Raw genomic sequence first — 19,390 nt, 5'->3', positions numbered from 1 at the left:
TTAAGAGTTTATTTATTTATTTGATAGAGCAGAGAGGAAGGGAAAGAGAGCACAAGCAGAGAGAGTGGCAAGCAAAGGGAGAGGGAGAAGCAGGCCCCCCACTGAGCAGGGAGCCCAATGTGGGGCTCAGATGCCCGGACGTGGGGTCATGACCTGAGCTGAAGGCAGAGACTTAACTGACTGAGCCACAGAGGCACGATTCCTTTTCTTTCTTTTTTAAAAATATTTTATTTATTTATTTATTTATTTATTTATTTGAGAAGGAGAGAGAATGTGAGCAGGGGGAAGGGCAGAGGGAGAGACCCTCCAGCAGACTCCACACTGAGCATAGAGCCAGAGGCAGGGCTCTATCTCATGATCCTGAGATCATGACCTAAGCTGAAACCAAGAGGCGGTTAGGCTAGGCTGGCTAGGCTGCCTAGGCTCCTGGGGACCCGACCTTGTTCTCCTTTCATCCCTAATACCTAATACGTATGTAGTATGATGTTTGCTTGACATAACAGTAGGTGCTTAATGAGTATTTGTAAAATGAATACATGTTAAGCCAACTGACCAAAGCAGCACATGTCAAATTAGATTAATTGTGAAGTTAATTGCAAGTTAATTACTTTCACACTAATAGGCTTGATATCCAAATTAACTTCTGGTTTTTCCCTGGACCTGTTACAGAATTGAGAGAAAATCTGACTACTACATTTGGAACAAAACTTGGCCAAGCATCTTAACTGAATGATGAATATAAAATTTGAACTTCACTAATGAAGCTTTTTTTGACTCATGATGTTCTGAGACTCTTCCCAAGAGTGGAATAAAATAATATATTTTAAGTTCCTAATTCCTGAACAATTAAAGAAAACATGATTCCCCTCAATTACAATAAAATAAAGTTTTGGCTATTAATAGTTGAAATCTTGTTAATAAAATGAGGAGCTGATAGGTATCTGATGGGACCTCATTGCTTTAGGGATCCCATTGAAACCAGAACTGTTCTTCCATTGTGAGACTCCCGAAGTGGAAGTTCAGGAGTAATTGTCAGTAAGCAAGACAGTGCAAGAACTTGCAGAATAAATTGCTATATGGTATTGGCAGTGTACAAAGTTGCAGTCAAGAGCCATGAACCTAAGCACATGTTGCACTAGATATGTTACAGGTGAAGATCATCCTATTACCCTGATGAATCAGTGGGTCCTGGAGGGCTTTACTTGACATCAGATGTTAGATTTTTAAAGCACTTTTAAAAAAATTGCTTCATAAGAGATTTATAGAATGGATTGATAGTTATGAAACAAAATAATCGTTGCAGGAAAGGTGGATATTTTTAGAAAATAATATTTGACTCATTATTCATTCTGTGTATGCCTAATGCTTAGGCTATTATCATTTTACCATAGATAATCTATGAGAAAGGCAGAGTCTTTGTTTCGCCATAGCCTCTTTTAAATGCAATGTACCTCTTTAAATATAAGCATTGCTTCCAAGCTGCCATATCCTTTAAAAGGCACTTAGCAAAACCATTGAAATTTGATACATCTGTGTACTGAGGAGCAATTTCTGTGGAAAATTCTTTCCTAAATTAGTTGGATTTTTTTATATGTAATAAAGTAAAAAGGGAAGTTTTGCTCAAATAAGAGTATATCACCAACCTTTGTTTTTATGAAGGATAGCAATACTTTTGTGACTTATTTAAGTAGCAGAGAGGTAACTACTTATTTCAAAATGTTTTTTACACCTATTTCTTTTTTAATATCCTATTATGAGCAGGAGTGAAACTGGACTTAAATTCAGGTTATTACCAATACTCTAATAGCTATAAATGCATCACTATTTCATGTGAGTGAACACTGGCTGAGATTTAGCAAAGCTATTGGACCAGAAAAATCTATTTATCCAATGGCTGGTTTATAGCTTTTCAATAGAACATTGAAATAGAACATTTTTTACATTTTTTGTTAACTTCAGTATCCTTTGTCTGTACTAAATTACTCTCAAATCTAATTGTGAAGTAAATACAAGAAAAATTGCTATTTTTGGTGGGGAAGATGGAAAGAAAGGGCCAGAGCCTTGCCAAATTTTATACTCCCATTTCCCCAGCCCCATATCTCTGCCACCAAAGTACAATTCAGAAAAGGTCACTTGAATGGAAAACTTAACATGTAAATTAGAAGATTATTGATATTTCTGATAATCTAATTATAAATCCTAAACTAATCATAATACTGATTTCTGATCTGTCATCACACCCAACCTCACAGTCTACACCCCCCCACACACACACACACTACTCACTCATCCTATGGTGGCCAAAGATCAGGACGAAAGTAAAATTTTAAAGTAGCTGAAGAAGATGCATGTTCCATTACTACTCGATCCTCTCTCAGTAATCTCTCTGCAATTGAACTTGGCTCCTGCTTATTTTCTGGGGGTGTAGCATTCAACTCTCCATTGCTCCCCATGGAAGTCAACCTACCCTAAGCTAAGTTTCATTCTCTCAAATTCCCAGTAAATAATATGCATCTGTTAAACAGATAACATATTTATTAGTAATATACAATGAATTTATTTAGTTTCTTCTTCCTCATCATATTTAACACCCTAATAGTAATAGTTATATCCGGTTGTGTAATACAACTATAGTACAAGGAATTGAGTTTTATGGAACTCCAGTAGTAGGGCTGATTAAATATTTTTTATGAATATCATACAGTTGAGTAACCACTTAATGATGATGTCTTAGATTTGTGCAGTGCTTATACTAAATTCTTGAAATATATTAGCTGAGTGGTTCCCAAAATATGGCAACCAAACCACTACTGATGTGAAATATGATTTTAAGTGGTGGCCAACACAGTTTTATGTGATATATAAACACCTGGAATTACAAAATACCGAAGTATATGAACATTTGTCAGTTATCTTTTTATCCTTTGAAATCTTAAGAAGAAAACCTCATTTTTTTGGTCTTTTTAAAAAAATATTTTACTGTATTATATTAGTCACCATACAATACTTCATTAGTTTTCAATGTAGTGTTCCATGATTCATTGTTTGCATATAACACCCAGTGCTCCATATGATACATGGCCTCCTTAATACCCACCACTAGGCTCACCCATTATCCCACCACCCCTCCTCTCTAAAACCTTCAGTTTGTTTCTGAGAAGAGTCCACATTCTCTCATGGTTCATCTCCCCCTCTGATTTCCCACCCCTTCACTTTTCCTTTCCTTCTCCTAATGTCCTCTTCATTATTCCTTATGCTCCACAAGTAAGTGAAACCATATGATAATTGACTTTCTCTGCTTGACTTATTTCACTCAGCATAATCTCATCCAGTTCCATCCATGTTGATGCAAAAGTTGGGTATTCATCTTTTCTGATGGCTAAGTAATATTCCGTTGTATATATGGACCACATCTTCTTTATCCATTTGTCTATTGAAGAGTATCTTGGCTCTTTCCACAGTTTGGCTATGGTGGACATTGTTGCTTGAACATTGGGGTACATACATATGACCCTTCTTTTCACTATATCTGTATCTTTTGGGTAAATACCCAGTAGTGCAATATCAGGGTCATAGGGTAGCTCTATTTTTAATTTTTTGAGGAACCTCCATACTGGTCTCTGAAGTGGCTGCACCAACTTGCATTCCCACCAACAGCATAAGAGGGTCCCCCTTTCTCCACATCCTCTCCAACATTTTTAATTTCATGATTTGTTCATTTTTGCCATTCTGACTGGTGTTAACAGGTATTTCAATGTGGTTTTGATTTGAATTTCCCTGATGGCTAATGATGATGAACATATTTTCATGTGTCTGATAGCCATTTGTATGTCTTCATGGAAGAAGCCTCTGTTCATGTCTTCTGCCCATTTTTTTTTTTAACCTGATTATCTGTTTTTTGGGTGTTGAGTTTGAGAAGTTCTTTATAGATCTTGGATATCAGCCCTTTGTCTGTAGTGTCATTTGCAAATATCTTTTCCCATTCCATGGTTTGCCTCTTTGTTTTGTTGACTGTTTCGTTTGCTTTGCAGAAGATTTTTATCTTGATGAAGTCCCAAAATTTCGTTTTTGTTTTTGTTTCCCTTGCCATTGGAGATGTGTCTTGAAAGAAGTTGCTGTGGCCAATGTCGAAGAGTTTATTGCCTATGTTCTCCTCTAAGATTTTGATGGATTCTTGTCTCACATTGAGGTCTTTTATCCATTTTGAGTTTATCTTTGTATATTGTATAAGAGAATGGTCGAGTTTTATTCTTCTGTACATAGCTCTCCAATTTTTCCAGCACTATTTATTGAAGAGACTGTCTTTTTTCCACTGGATATTTTTTCCTGCTTTGTCAAAGAATATTTGACCATAGAGTTGAGGGTCCATATCTGGACTCTCTACTCTGTTCCATTGGTCTGTGTGTCTGTTTTTGGGCCAGTACCATGCTGTCTTGGTGATCACAGCTTTGTAATAAAGCTTGAAATCAGACAACCTGATGCTCCCAGCTTTTTCTTTTTCAACATTTCTTTGGTGATTTGGGATCTAGAAAGACTCACTTTGGTGCGAGTGTTATTTTGAAATAAATTTGCTTTGTAAAAGGTAAGCAGATTTAAGTTAAAAGTCTAGGTAAATAATAGCATTAGGTGGTATTAGGAAATGTCAAATTTTACAAAGGCAGTGCTGAAATTACTTGAATTTGGGAAACTCCATTAACTCATTTGCTCTTCATAAAAAACTCCTGGGTGGGTAGTGTAGCTATTTTATATCCATTTTTTCAGCTAAAGGAACCAAAGCTGAAAGGTAGGTTTAGTGATTTTTCATGTCCGCACAACAGCAAACATGTGAACTTTCACCTCCAACAGTGTCAAGTGCTAGTTATTCTATAGGTCAGGAGATAAAACCATATTTGTCTTATGATTGGTTATGTTTGAAAATATGTATGCATTTATTATAATAAATTACTTGGAGATATATACATAGACACATACACAGATTAAAACATATTAATATATGAAGGCTTGTTTTGAAAATATAAAATTAATTATATAGAGACTGTGTTCTAACATCGTGGAACTAATTTGGATAGAGTTATTAGGAAGGAAATATTTTTTTTTAAGATTTTTTTTTTTAAGATTTTATTTATTTATTTGACAGAGAGAAATCACAAGTAGATGGAGAGGCAGGCAGAGAGAGAGAGAGAGGGAAGCAGGCTCCCTGCCGAGCAAAGAGCCCGATGCGGGACTCGATCCCAGGACCCTGAGATCATGACCTGAGCCGAAGGCAGTGGCTCAACCCACTGAGCCACCCAGGCGCCCCTAGGAAGGAAATATTAAACAGATATCTTGCTTAAAGTAATATTCAGTAAGAAAGTAAAACCCATTTTTTGTAGTGAGACCCCTTGAAATCAACTCTCTTGCCATATTTCAAGTATACAATATATAATTATTAACTATAGTTACCATGGTGATACACTAGGTTTTCACAACTTATTCATCTTATAACTGAAAGTTTGTGCTCTTTCACTGATATCTTCCCTTTACCCTCTCCAGCATCTGGTAATCACAGTTCTCCTCTGTGTTATTATAACATTGAGCTTTTTTTAAAATTCTGCATGTGAGTGGGATCATGTAATATTTGATTGTGGTTTTATTTCACTTAGCATAATGCCCTACAGGTTCATCCATGTTGTTGCAAATTTGGTGTAGATATATTAATTAGCCTGATCTTGGTAACTGTATCACAATATATACATATATCAAAGCATACTACTTAAATATACACAATTTTTATTTGTCAGCCATACTTTAATAAGCTAGAAAAAATGTCCAGCACCAACAAAAAAATAAATAAAACCACAAAGCACAAAGATGATTTGTATTTTAATCTCATTCTATAGAGAACACATACAGGGTGTTAATAACTATATGTATGTGTGTGTATATATATATATGAAGTATGTCATAACTGTTATAACATAAACAATGAAAAGATTAATGATAGTAAATTAAGTGGAAAATAAAACACATATTCATGTATTGGTAGTGAGAAAAATCATAAAACAAAAATTAGTTGACTAAATATATCTAACCACCCAGGAGTGACGAAGAATGAATGTCACAATAGAATTTTCCAAAATTCCTAAAAGGCAGTAATTGTGTCTTATTTACCTTTGTAGCTCCACACCTAGTGAAACACCAGGTTATAAGAGGATGTTCAGCTAATGTTTCTTAAATCAATATACTATTTTTTTTAAAGATTTTATTTATTTATTTGACAAAGAGAGATCACAAGTAGGCAGAGAGGCAGGCAGAAAGAGAGAGAGGAGGAAGCAGGCTCCCTGCCGAGCAGAGAGCCCGACGCGGGACTCGATCCCAGGACCCTGAGATCATGACCTGAGCCGAAGGCAGCGGCTTAACCCACTGAGCCACCCAGGCGCCCTCAATATACTATTTTTAAAGCAAAAGCTTATCATCTTCTACTCTTTCTAGGATTGTAACTATCTTTTCCCTGCATGTTCTTATTTTCCATCATGGATAAAGTTATATCTTACTGTACTCCATATTCTACTTTTTTACCTCTGGGAGTGGCCATGATCATGTACACCTCCTGTACCTGCCTTTAATATTCAGCTTCAAATCCAAGATGAACTTGGATTAGCTATTGTTTGCATTTTCCTTAATTCCAGTTAACTAAAATAAAAGAGTTTTAGGGGTGCCTGGGTGGCTCAGTAGGATAAAGCCTCTGCCTTCGGTTCAGGTCATGATCCCAGGGTCCTGGGATCAAGCAACGCATTGGGCTCTCTGTTCGACAAGGAGTCTGCTTCCCTTCCTCTCTCTCTGCCTGCTTCTCTGCCTATTTGTGACCTCTGTCAAATAAATAAATTTTTTAAAAAGTGTTTTAGTCCTCCTCTTTGGTGTCATAGGTAGACTGATACCTCACTCAATAATGTCTCTAAAATATCATTTTTATTATAAGAGAAATATGTGTCTCTGAAGGAATAGAATCGTGGATAATGTAAAGAACTGGTTGTGTTCTGCCATGTTAACAGCATATCACCGTTGGAGCTTGTACTTTATGAGAATATCATCTATTTTTAAAAATTAATTAAAAACTTCAGTGTGTTAGATATAGGATTCCACTATAAATCTGTGTTTATGAATGTACATATTATGGGACATACCATATTTTATGTTACTTTTATACTTCCTTTGACTTAGAGGTCTTTAATAATATCTTAATGGTACCAAAGCAAAACATTCTTTACAGCTAAGAAGACAAAGCCTCCTTTTGACCATGTCATTGCTGCTATCCTGTACTTGGCTGTCCTTTTTGTTGTAAATTAAAATAGATGAAAGCTGTCGAGCCAAGTCAATGATGGAGGCTAATTTAATGTGATATAATTGATGAACTCTAAATTGACCCACTTTTCCTTTTTGAAACACAGTGAGTAGAGCTTAAACTTTCAGAGTATTTGATTTATACTTTGTCACATTGATGTTGAACAACTCATTGTAGTGATAGAGAAATAGCGATGAACTCTTTTTATGGATATTTCCGTAGTTTCTACATATTTGGCAGTGCAAAAGTCAGAGAAATGGACCCAGGTTAAATATACTACCTAAGTAACCCTTAAAAAAAAAAAAAAAAAAAAGCAAAGAAGAGAAGAGAAGTGTTACCCAAGACAGAAGGAAGGGGGTTGTAGAATTTACCAAATTAATACTAAAGAAGTTAATCAAATGCGATGAAAACAATCAAATTATTGCAAAAGGAAAAAAAATAAAGTAAAATAAAGTCCAAGTAAAATATTGGGCTTGTGTCACCATGATTTTCATAGATTTTAGAGAATCTGAATTCCCTTGAAGCAGAATATATGCCAAAATTTTCAATCTAGGCATCTCAGCATGATGAATCTTCCCAGCATCTGGCATGCAGATAGAGTTCAGTAGAATTGGAAGGGTGCTATTGTTGTGTCTGAGTATCCAGAAGAAACATAAGAAGGCAAAAAAGAATGACTATCCAGAAATTATCATTACTAGCAATATTTGGTTCAGTGCTTTTTCCAGGGGTTATGTCAAAAAGACCATCAACGGTGCACATCCACAGAACAGTGCTTTCTGCTTACACAATCTGTGTAGGATAGCTAACAGAGAGGAACAAGGGGAAAAAAATCAAGACTTACTTAAACAATATCCACATACCTTTTACTATTTGGCAGAAGTGTTAGTGGCTACACTAAGGTTGCTGATCATTAAATTTGGCAGTTCATGAATTGAGATAGTGGAGCTTTTCTGTAATCATTGATCAAGCAGTGTCATTCTCATGAGAGACTGAGATCACTTGGGAAGTGAAGGGTTAAAAATAAAATTTCAACCAAAAAGCTGAAAGCAGAAGCATCACACAGCTGCCCAATGTGAATAGAACTGCAAATCCAAACCATAGTCTCATTTGTGCAGTAATTGCTTTCTTTTTGATTTTTGTTTGATTGTATTTTGGTTTTGTTTTCTTTTGTTTTGTCTCATTAATGAAAAATTACAATGGCCCTAAACCACATGGGCAACCAGAAGAGTTCTTTTGGACCATGCGGTCCAGTTGACGGACTGAGAAGTCCATCTTATAAAGAGTAGTCAGCTACAACCTACTGAAATATTAGTTCCCTGTTTGTGAAAAATTATCAGGAGAAGAAAGCCAAATCCTTCCTATTAAACTTCTAAATTATCAGGACTATAAGAACAGTTTGTTGCCAAGAAAATGAAAGGGCCAATAAAACTAAAGAGAATTATGGAGTAAATTCTTCAGAAATGGAAACCTCTTGCCAAACTCAGTTCAAAAACACTGGTGCATGAATTCAGTCAAGCAGATACATTAAAAAATTTTGTTTATATCATGTCAGGACAATGTCAAAAAGAATAAAAAGCACTGTGATCGGTCTGTTAAAGGACAGTGACAAAAATCAGGAGCAGACTATGTCTGTTACATTCGAACACTCTTACTGTTTAGTAGGAGTTTTCCCTTCCTTTAGCACTTGTAACTTCATGCAGTCTTGGTTCTTTAATCACCTTTGCGTTTAAGCCTTCTTATTATTTGCCCACTGTCCAACCTCCGAATATCAATGCTTATTGTATTTATGGAAGAGAGTCGTATGGTCATCACAGTAGATGAAAGGGTGCCAAAATTTTCATTCATGACTAAAAGAATAATCTTGGCAAACTAGAAATACAAAGAAATTAAATGATAAAAAGTATCTGTAGAAGTCCAATACAGAGAAAACATGGTACTCAGTGGAGAAAGATACAAAACACACCTTTTAAAATCATAAACAGGGAAAGAATTCCTTCTATCTCTTCTTCTCTTTAAAATTGTGCTGGTGCCTTTAGCCAGTGCAGTTAGTTAAGAAAAAAGTAGAAGTTATACTAAGATCACAAATAAATACACTTTTCATTATTTATAAATTGTATAATTGTCTACATAGAAAATATAAATGAATACATTAAAAAATTTTTGTAGATAATAAAAAGTTAGCAAGTAACCAGAAGTACTCTAAATACACTCAAAAAAGTTTATATAAAAAGCAACAAATAGCAATTGTGATCTTTAAAAATATTATTTATAGTAGCAATAAAAATATAAGCTAATTAGTATGAATTTTAACAGATGTGCAAATTTTTTTATGTAGAAAAATATGAAGTTATAGGATAATAAACTTGTATAAAGTTGTATTGAGAAATTTTAATGAAGATACAACTAAATGAAGAGAAATTCCTTCATGGATAGGAGGATTCCATTAGTGAAGTTATCAGTTCTACTCACACTGATCTATAGATTTAATGAAATTTTCATTGAAAAAAGTTTTTATAGAACATAAAAGATAACCTTAAAATTTCCACAGAAGAACAAGCATCTGTCAGTGCAAATCACTGGGGATAAAAGAAAGAAATTATAGCCTCACAGAACAACATGGATGAAAGTTAGAAACATAAGTTAAGTGAAAAAAGCAAGTTGTAAAGTATTATTCGTAGCTAGAGAACATTTTAAAAACAGTAGAATGTGCGCGCCTGGGTGGCTCAGTGGGTTAAAGCCTCTGCCTTCGGCTCAGGTCATGATCTCAGGGTCCTGGGATTGAGCCCCACATCGGGCTCTCTGCTCAGCAGGGAGCCTACTTCCCCCCTCTCTCTGCCTGCTGCTCTGCCTGCTTGTGATCGCTCCCTCTCTGTGTCAAATAAATAAACAAAATCTTAAAAAAAAAAAAAAAAAGTAGAATGAGCCTAAACTATTTACAGTGGTGATTATCTTTAGAGTGGGGAAGCACAGGAATGAAATAGTAAGAGTAAATAGGTGGAAGGAAGTTTTAGTAATGTCTAGTTCTTGAGTTGGATGATGGGTTTAGGGGTGTTCATTATATTATGCTTTTAACCTAATGAGTATGTGTAATGTACACATTAACTTATAAAAATAGGTCAACAATTATTTTAAAATAATTGATATTAAGTAAATAAAAGATGGAAGCAGTCCAAGTGTTTATCAACAGATGAATAAGCAAGGAAGATTTAGTGTGTATATATATGCTGTGGAATATTATTCAGCCATAAAAGAGAGTGAAACCTTGCCCTTTGCAACAACACGGAGGGAGCTAGAGAGTATAATGCTAAGTGAAATAAGTCAGTCAGAGAAAGGCAGATATCATATGATGTCACTCATGTGTGGAAAGCAAGAAACAAAACAACCAAACAGAGAAAAAAGAGAGAGAGAAAAACCAAGAAGCAGACTCTTAACTAGAAAGAACAAACTGTTGGTTACCAGAGGGAAGGTGGGTAGGGGAATGGGTGAGATAGATGACGGGGATTAAAGAGTACATTGGTCGTGAGGAACACCATGTAATGCACAGAAATTTTTAGTCACTACACTGTACATCTGAAAGTAATGTAACATGGTCTGTTAACTATACTGGAATTATAATTTAAAAATTTAATAAAATCAAATAAATAAAAGAAAACCACGATACTCTAGAAAAAGATGAAACGATTTGGGGGAATTTCCTTTCCAGAAATCAAAATTAACTGTGGTGCTTGCGTAAAGATACATCACTTACGGAATTGAATAGAAAGTCCAGAAATAGACTCCACATGAATGTATGGAAATATATGGGAATTTCATTTATGTCTTTATTTGCATAATGGTGGGGAAAGAATATTTAATAAATGATGGTGGTACAATTGATTATCCATATGGAAAAAAGGAAGAGGAGCCCAATTTGATCATGCACAAAAATTAATCTCAGATGGGTGAATGGTAATCAAATATTATTTAAAGTAAAAAGCCAAACCTTTCAATTTAAAAAATTATAGGACAATAGTTTAGCAAAGTTGAAGATACACATCATGAATTTGTGGGTTGCTCTCCCAAAGACACTTGGACATGTGCACTAGGAGATTATATATAAAATTTTTCTTGGCAGTATTATTTTTGATAGCAAAAGCTAGAATTAACAGGTGTCCATTTATAAACAAATTATGCTATATTTGTATATAGAATGGTATGAGTAAAAAAGAGAATTACCTACATAGAGAGTCATCGACATGAATAAGCCTCGAAAACATAACACAAGTATCCCCCACTTTTTGAAAGCTCACATTGGGCCACTTGCTTTTACGGAAGAACTTACATTACTATGGGTTTTTGCAAACAAAAGAAATCTGAAGAGGACTTTCACTTTTATGAAATAGGTGAAAGTCAAAAATAGCACTCAGTGTTTTACAGCCATTCCTTAAAGGGTCAGCACACACTCTGAGTCCAGAGTGTAGTCCTGCTTCTCCCCATGGAAGTGATTCAGAGCCTTCCCTGGGAATGATACTCAGCGTCTCAGCATCAGGCTGCCAGAGCTCTGAACTGTGTCTGTGAGCATCTGTGCTTTATCTCCATTTATTTTGTGCATCTGTTAGCAAGATGTGTCCTAAGGTATCAGAAAAGCCTCAGGAGAGGTTATTTTGGGGCCTGGGAATGCTAAATATTTTTTTCCCATTTAAATTAATGGAAATTGCTTCTTTGCTTTAAGGCCATTTTGGCTTATGAGACTTCATAGGAACACTCTACTTTCAGAGAGTCGGGAGGATCACTTCTCGGCCTTTTGGCTAAGATCAAGTGTAGAATCTGTTCTTAGCAGTTCAGAGAGTGGGGGAACGTGTAGTGTGCAGGCGAGCAAACTGCTGGCTGTATAGAGCATGGAAAGAATGAAAACAGTTATATCTAAGTGTTTTATTGTTTAGCGATATGCACATTTGTGGGAAACTATTTAAAATAAAGAGAACAATCCACACAATATTCAGGATATGGTATCATCTGAAAGGATAGTGATATAATCCAGGAAAGTTACATAGGAGCCTCAAAGATCCGGACCGTTCTCTTCCTTAAGCAATTTCAAGTACATGGATGTTCATTTTGTAACTTGGTTTTCTAGGGCTGCTTCAGCCAAGTACCACAAACTGAGTGACTTAAAAACACAAATCTATTGTCTCACAGTTCTGCAGGCTGTAGGTCCAAGATGAAGATGCTGGCAGGGCTGCTTCCTTTGAAGGCTATGAGAGAGAGTCCCTTCATGCCTCTCTCCTGGTATCTGGTGCTGGGCTGGCTGTGGCTTTCCATGGCTGGCAGATGCCTCACGCTGGTCTCTGGCTTCATCCTCACATGGCTTTCCCCTTTGTCTCTGCCTCTTTGCATTACATACTTTTTTTGGTTTTTTGTTTGTTTTTGTTTTTTTTAAGGACACCAGTCATATTGGATTAAGGACCCAGACTTCTCCGGTATGACCACATCTTAACCAATTATATCTGGAAGCACCCTATTTCCAAATAAGGTCATATTCTGGGGTCCTGGGGGTAGGACTTCTAGGTATTTTTTGGTTGGGGAGGGCTTGATTCAAGCCATAACAATCATTATTCTTCAAGTTGTATACAGGAGTTATATATACTATTTTAAGAAATATTTCATAATTTAATTTTTAAGAAAAATATTAGCCAGGATACATTTTTAAGCAGTTATCACTTGTGGACAATAAAATGTTTGTGTCTTGCAGTAAATGCTTTAAATTGAAAAACAGAAGCTACCATACCTAGACTCTCCATCTTCTGTAGAACGCTTTGAGATATGGGTTTCAAAGGCTTGCCGAGCTAACTTCGTTTCCACTGCTTTCCCATATGTTCTAAGGAAAGCAAAATGTTGTCTATTCCATAGTATTTTATTTTATTTTATTTTATGCCTTCACATTTCCTATTCCAGTCTTTCTGCTTAATGTACTTTCATTTTTCTTCTCTATTTACCCTCCTTCCTTCTCCCCTTAACCTCCCTCTCTCGGATAACCGTAGTTATCACCTTCTTTTTCAAAATTCGTCCGAAGACCTTCATAGCCCACCATTTACTTACTCTTCGTATGAGTTAAATGACCCTTCTCTTTTGCTCCCATAGCTGGTATGGATTTCTCTTTCATGGCATATTTAAATTATGTGTTTTAAAGACAGGTATATCTCTTTTCTACTTGCCTGGCACAGTCCCCAGAATCTGGTCTGCAGTTAGTAAATGCTTATTGAATTAAACCAATCACCTTAAATAGATGCATGTAGGTTTCCCTTGCTCTTCACTTTGACCTCGCCTTATCAGACTGTTTCCCTCTGAATCCTAAGAACTCAAGAACTAAGTCTGTACACTTCTGTTTTTCAAGTGTAAGTATACATTATAGTCATTCCAATACAATAGACATTTTTATTTTTAGTATCACAAGTAGAAATTTTCTTCTTTATGTCCCAGAAAGCAGGATTGGTTAAAATCATAAGGTTTTGATAAAGATAGTAAATATGCTGAATATTACTTCTCAGACCAGTGCTATCTTTTCATTTTGTTGAATTTATTGAATTTTATCTCAAGCTTCATTTTACTCTAAATGTGTTCTTCACCACAGGCTAACTGCTTGCTTTGGTTAATATTTAACATTTAAAATATTTTATATTACATCACATTGGGTAGTGAAATGTATACCCACTTTAAGAGTTCTGCCACGTGTTAAGGAAGAGCTTAAAAACACCTGTAGAGTAAAATACATTCACTCTTCTATTTTTCTAAATTTCCTAGTCAGGTCACAGGGATTATGATAGAAAAGACTTTCCGTGTGCATTCTGTTTGGTTTCTTTTCTGAATAATTTTGACAACTTTTTCCAGGCTGGACAAAATTAGTTTGTGTAATAATGCAGGTTCTTGACAGACATAGTCATACTTAAGATCAATCAGTGTAGAATGTTAATTTTCCACACCTCTTCTTAAGGTGCTTGTATCGCTCCAGGCTCAGGCCTTCTTCCACATACCTATTGTATTAATTTTCTGTGACTACTGTAACAAATTACCACAGTTCTGCTGAAAAAACAAATACATATTTATCCCTTACAATTCTGCAGGTCAAAATTCTGAAATCCACTTTACTGTGCCAAAATCAAGGGGTCAGGGCATACCGCCTCTGACTGAAGAATCTAGGAGAAAAGGCTTCATCTTGCTGTTTCTAGCTTTTAAAGCTATATTCCTTACATTCCTTAGTTCCTGGCCCCTTTCTTCCATCTTCAAAGCCTGCTGTGTCTCTTCTTGCTTTAAAGTTTCCTTGCCTTGTCTTCTCTAGTCAAATCTTTCTCTACTTCCTTCTTATAACAACACTGTGATTGCATTTAGGGTACCAAAATTGTCTTCACCTTGTAGGCCCAGTTCAAAATCCTGACACTGAAACATTAAGTGAAGATATCTGAATTGTCTCCTACCAGATGGCAAGCTTTGTCATAGTACTCCTACTCCTAATCTAATCTAGTTTTGAAGGCTAAAGAGTTAAATATGCCAATTTAAATTCAGTCATAGTGCCATGCAGTGTTGGATCAATGGAACTTGTATTATCTAGATCGCTTCTGATGAGAATAACTACACACAATCAGATCTTTAAAATTGTCCTCTGAGCTATTTCACTGGCCTCTGAAACAGATAACTACTCTGGTTTCAACACCAACAATTTTATTTCCATTTAATTAAGATTCTTTAAATGCTGTATTCACTAATTTTTCCAGTAACTCTTTATAAGTTTCCTAAATTTTATTAAGAATATACATAGTACCTGGGAACCTGGGTGGCTCAGTTGGCTGAGCGTACGACTCTTGATCTCTGCTCAGGTCACAATCGCAGGCCTGGCTCAGACTCTGTGCTGGGTATGGAGGCTGATTAAGATTCTCTCCCTCTCCTTCTCCCCCTCCCGCCATTCTCTCTCTCAAAAAAATTAAAGTATATGTAGTACCAGTTAAGATAAATAATTGACTATTGGCTATTATTTATTTTAATTGTAATTATTTACACACAGGATTTCTCCTAGAACTCATTAGTACTTTTATCTCAAGCAAGTACTAATCCTTGCCACTTTTATCTTGTAGTGTTATGTAATATATATTATAAATAATAGGCACAAATACACCAGCTTTTGAAAATACCAAAAGTTATTACTCTATTACTTTATTGGCTTTGTTTTTCAAATCATACATTCTTATGGTAACAGTTTCAACAGTTGAGAGTCTTCAAAAGAATGATGGAATATTCTCCTTTCTTTGTTATAGAAACCTCTATAGAAAAGTCAGGAAAAATATAAATTAAATGAATTAAAATTCATGTTCTAAAAATAAAACATCATTGTATTTCCTCCTGGACATAAAGATGTAGGTTAAAATGATATAGGTATATAAGTGGGATCATACTTAACAGTGATGTTTTTGTTTTGTACTTCATGCAAAATATGAGATTAATTATATTGGTCCTCCCCCATTCCTTCATCCCCAAACCCAAAGTAAATATTTCAAATCTTATTTTTATCATATATAATTTTACATATGAGTTTATATATGTGTGTATATGTATTATCCTGGTTTTACATGTAATTACATCCTTGACATTTTCCAATATCATTATAAATTCCTTGAAAACATAATTTTAATGATTATATAGTATTTTACTTTTTTGATATTCTAGTTTATTTAGCCAAATTGTCTCCAGTTTTTCATTATTTTAAATTGTACTTTGTCTGGAATTTGTAAATGTTGCTCTTTGACAGGAATTTGTAAATCTTGCTTGTGTCAATGATTATTTTATAAATGGGAGTCATAAGGTGGACTTAACAGACTCAAAGTATGTTTGAACATTTGATGTTCTTAGTATCTATTAGCAAATAATTTATCAAAAAAGCCAACTGACTATTCTTTTAATACAATTACTGAAGTTCTTCACTAATCTTTGCAAATTAGTTAAAAATATTCCTTAATGTTTTCTTATAATCAATTTTTATCTTATGAGTCTCTTCCTTTCAAATTATTTTAATTACATATATAATAAAATTGAGATAAAAGTCATCATTCATCCTGCTGTACTAATATTGGGGAAAGACATAACTGCTGGGATTTCTAAAGGTGGCAGGAAATACAGGGTAGAACTGAGAACCTTTTACCAATTTGCTGAAGGCTATCTCAAGCTTCTAATTTTGTATAGATCAGAGTTGTCACCATTGCAATAGAGAGACAAGGAGAACAGAAGTAGATCTCTTAACTAGAATTGTTTTGTGCCCTTTTAGCAAATCCTAGATATCCTTTGTGACTCACTATTCCCTAAGGAAATTAGAGCCTGGCATGGCAAGGTTCTTGTGATGGCACAATTATTTTCAAAGAGTAACATTCCTCAAGGGAATTATTGCTCTAATAAAAAGATATATCAATAGATAATAAAAATACATTTGAAAATTCATGAACTCTTATTCACTTTTTAATACCATTTATTTGAAAGAATTAAGAGATCTTTTTATACAAAGAGGGCATTGTTTCCAATGACATTATACTCATTCTTCCTCCCTTTTTGTTTGCACTAAAGAAAATCTTACCAAATTTGATACATTATTCTCTGAAGGTATGTTTGCATCATTTCCAATTAAATGTTTTAAGTCAGCAGTATACAGTGAATTATCATAAATGTTATTGTAAGTTCAAGCTGAAATGTTAGCAAGAGAATTGCTAACGGGCAGCATTTAAACTCTTATTGACTCTGTGTATTTTCTAATGTCTGTGGTATATACTACTTAGACTGATGAGCTTTCAGTAGCTTCCAACTTGAATTAATATATGGTGTTCATCTCTCTTTTTGTGTTTTGAAGTCAATACAACATTTAAATTGGAATAACATTTGCTTATTCATCTCACTTTTTTGAAGGAAGTAGGCAATGATTCGGGAAAATAAATTATAATTTTTTCCTTGGGATCCTTAGAAAAGAAATATGCATGTGTTTTGTTGAAAACGATGGCATTCAGTGGATTGAGTAATAATTTATGTTTTTTTTTTTTACTTTTATTACTGATAAAAACTCTTCTCTAAAACAGTTGTTTGAAAAGTAGGAGAGACCAATTAAATTTTCAGGTGTATTTTAATAGTATCCATAAAAATTCACTTACTCTCTAATAATCTATATATTTCTTTGACTCTTGACCCACTTGGCCTTCAAACTGTTGATGGATATAAGGTGATTTCTTAATTAACAAAGCCTAAAACATTCAAATCAGTGGTAGAATTCTTTTGGCATTTGTTGGCACGTGATACACTTGGATATCATGCTTGTCCAACATATACTGCACTGTCTGTTGAGCAAAGCTTATGACACAGAAATGATCAATGCAAATGTAGTTATGTTTTTCAAATCTTGGTAACTCAAACTTATCCCAATGTGTTTGAAGGGCAAAAACTTGTTTCCTATAGTTAAATGTAAAAAGTTGTAGAAAAGGCAGGGTAGAAAAAGATCTATGGAATTCAGAGTTGACATAATTTGAGTGATTCCAAGAGAATGAAAGCAGGAAAGAGAAACATGTATGGTGTTTGACAAATGAGAAGGAATGATATGCAGGAATTTGTAGTATAGAGAAATAAGGGCCTTGTTTATTCTCATAAAATGTTAATTGTGAAGTGAAAGAATTATTCATACCCAAATTATTGTTTAATTCTCATAATATGGTTCATCAAATTCAGCAATTCCTTTAAATATCAGCTTTGCCTCGCAGACTTCGTGAAGCCTTTAGTACCAGTCTAGTCCATGCAGATACTTTTTCTAAGATCATAGTATTTGTTTATGCCACTCATTTAACATGTGATCACACATTTACATTTCTGATTTGTTTCATCATTAAAATCTTCTATTGCAAGTTAACATTTCTTTATTTAAATCTCAATCTCATAAGGATAATATAAATCTGGAAGACAAGTGCTCTGTCCTATTTCTTGCTAGTCTCTACAACCTTAGCAAAAATCTGCATATCTCAGTTTTCTATTGATTGAGCATAACATACACTATTTTTCACTAAAGGAAGTCATTCACCCATATTAAGAGAAAAGATAAAAATATCATTGAAAACATTCAAAGATTTGGGTGAAATTTAGAAGCTTTAAAACTTGTAGATTAGTTATTTATTTTGGTCATGGTATAGATCTGAGATGGAGGATTGGTGTTTGTGAGTCAAGGTAGTATTCATAAAAGGGGATAGTAAATGGAGAGGGAGTACATGAATGGCAGTTTTACTTTTAGAGTTGGTGGTTCTCATGAGTATTGCACTTGAACTCCAAGGTATATCCCTTGAGCTGAAAATGTGTGTAGTCATAATTGCATGACCTGTGATAAATTGTCTTTGTCCCAAGATGGATTACAAAACTGGCACTGTATCAATATAGAGTAATTGTAGAAGAATAGAAACCATCTGGACATCTGCTAAAGGCACACACCACAGAAAGCTGAAGATATGATCAGTTCTTGAGTTGCTTTGCTGACAGCTTCAACTTTCAGAAGGGAGACAGAATAGTGGAAGAAACTACCAACCATGCTGGGGGTGTAGAAGTTTGAAGGAAAAGAAAATTGATTTCATTTTAGAGTATATAACAGCAAGGAAAATGAATATAGGAGGTATTACACATTTTAGCAAGATAGATTATACACAATGGAATACTATGCAGCCATCAAAAGAAATGAAATCTTGCCATTTGCGACAACATGGATGGAACTAGAGTGTATCATGCTTAGCGAAATAAGTCAAGCAGAGAAAGACAACTATCATATGATCTCCCTGATATGAGGAAGTGGTGATAGATTTCAAAATGTTTAAAGAAAAGCTATATTCGTTCAAATGGAAAGAGGTGCTAAAATAAGGTATCCTAATTAGCATTTATTTGTTTGTTTAGTTACTAAAGCAAAAGCAGTGGTGTTAGAAAGTCCAGAGCTATGAGTCAGTTAGGACTTCAAAACTGAACTATTTTTCTTTTTTGTTAGGATAACTTGGGTGATACAGCAAGAATAGTCTACAGGTATGATATATCTTGACTTCAGCA

The 19,390-nt window shown here is 34.7% G+C and overlaps 1 protein-coding gene and 1 pseudogene across 1 annotated transcript in view; both read left to right on the top strand.

Moving 5' to 3' along the window:
• ATRNL1 (attractin like 1) overlaps positions 1–19,390 on the top strand; it is an 815,348-nt gene that overhangs the window by 535,487 nt on the left and 260,471 nt on the right. The window lies entirely within an intron of this gene.
• Positions 12,089–12,301, top strand: LOC123388779 (annotated as a pseudogene).

The sequence above is a fragment of the Mustela putorius genome, unplaced genomic scaffold, assembly GCF_011764305.1.
Source record: "Mustela putorius furo isolate JIRA1106 unplaced genomic scaffold, ASM1176430v1.1 tig00003909_pilon_pilon_pilon, whole genome shotgun sequence".
Lineage (NCBI taxonomy): Eukaryota > Metazoa > Chordata > Mammalia > Carnivora > Mustelidae > Mustela > Mustela putorius.
The sequence above is the reverse complement of the archived record's forward strand: the minus strand, read 5'-3'. Positions and strand labels throughout refer to the sequence as shown.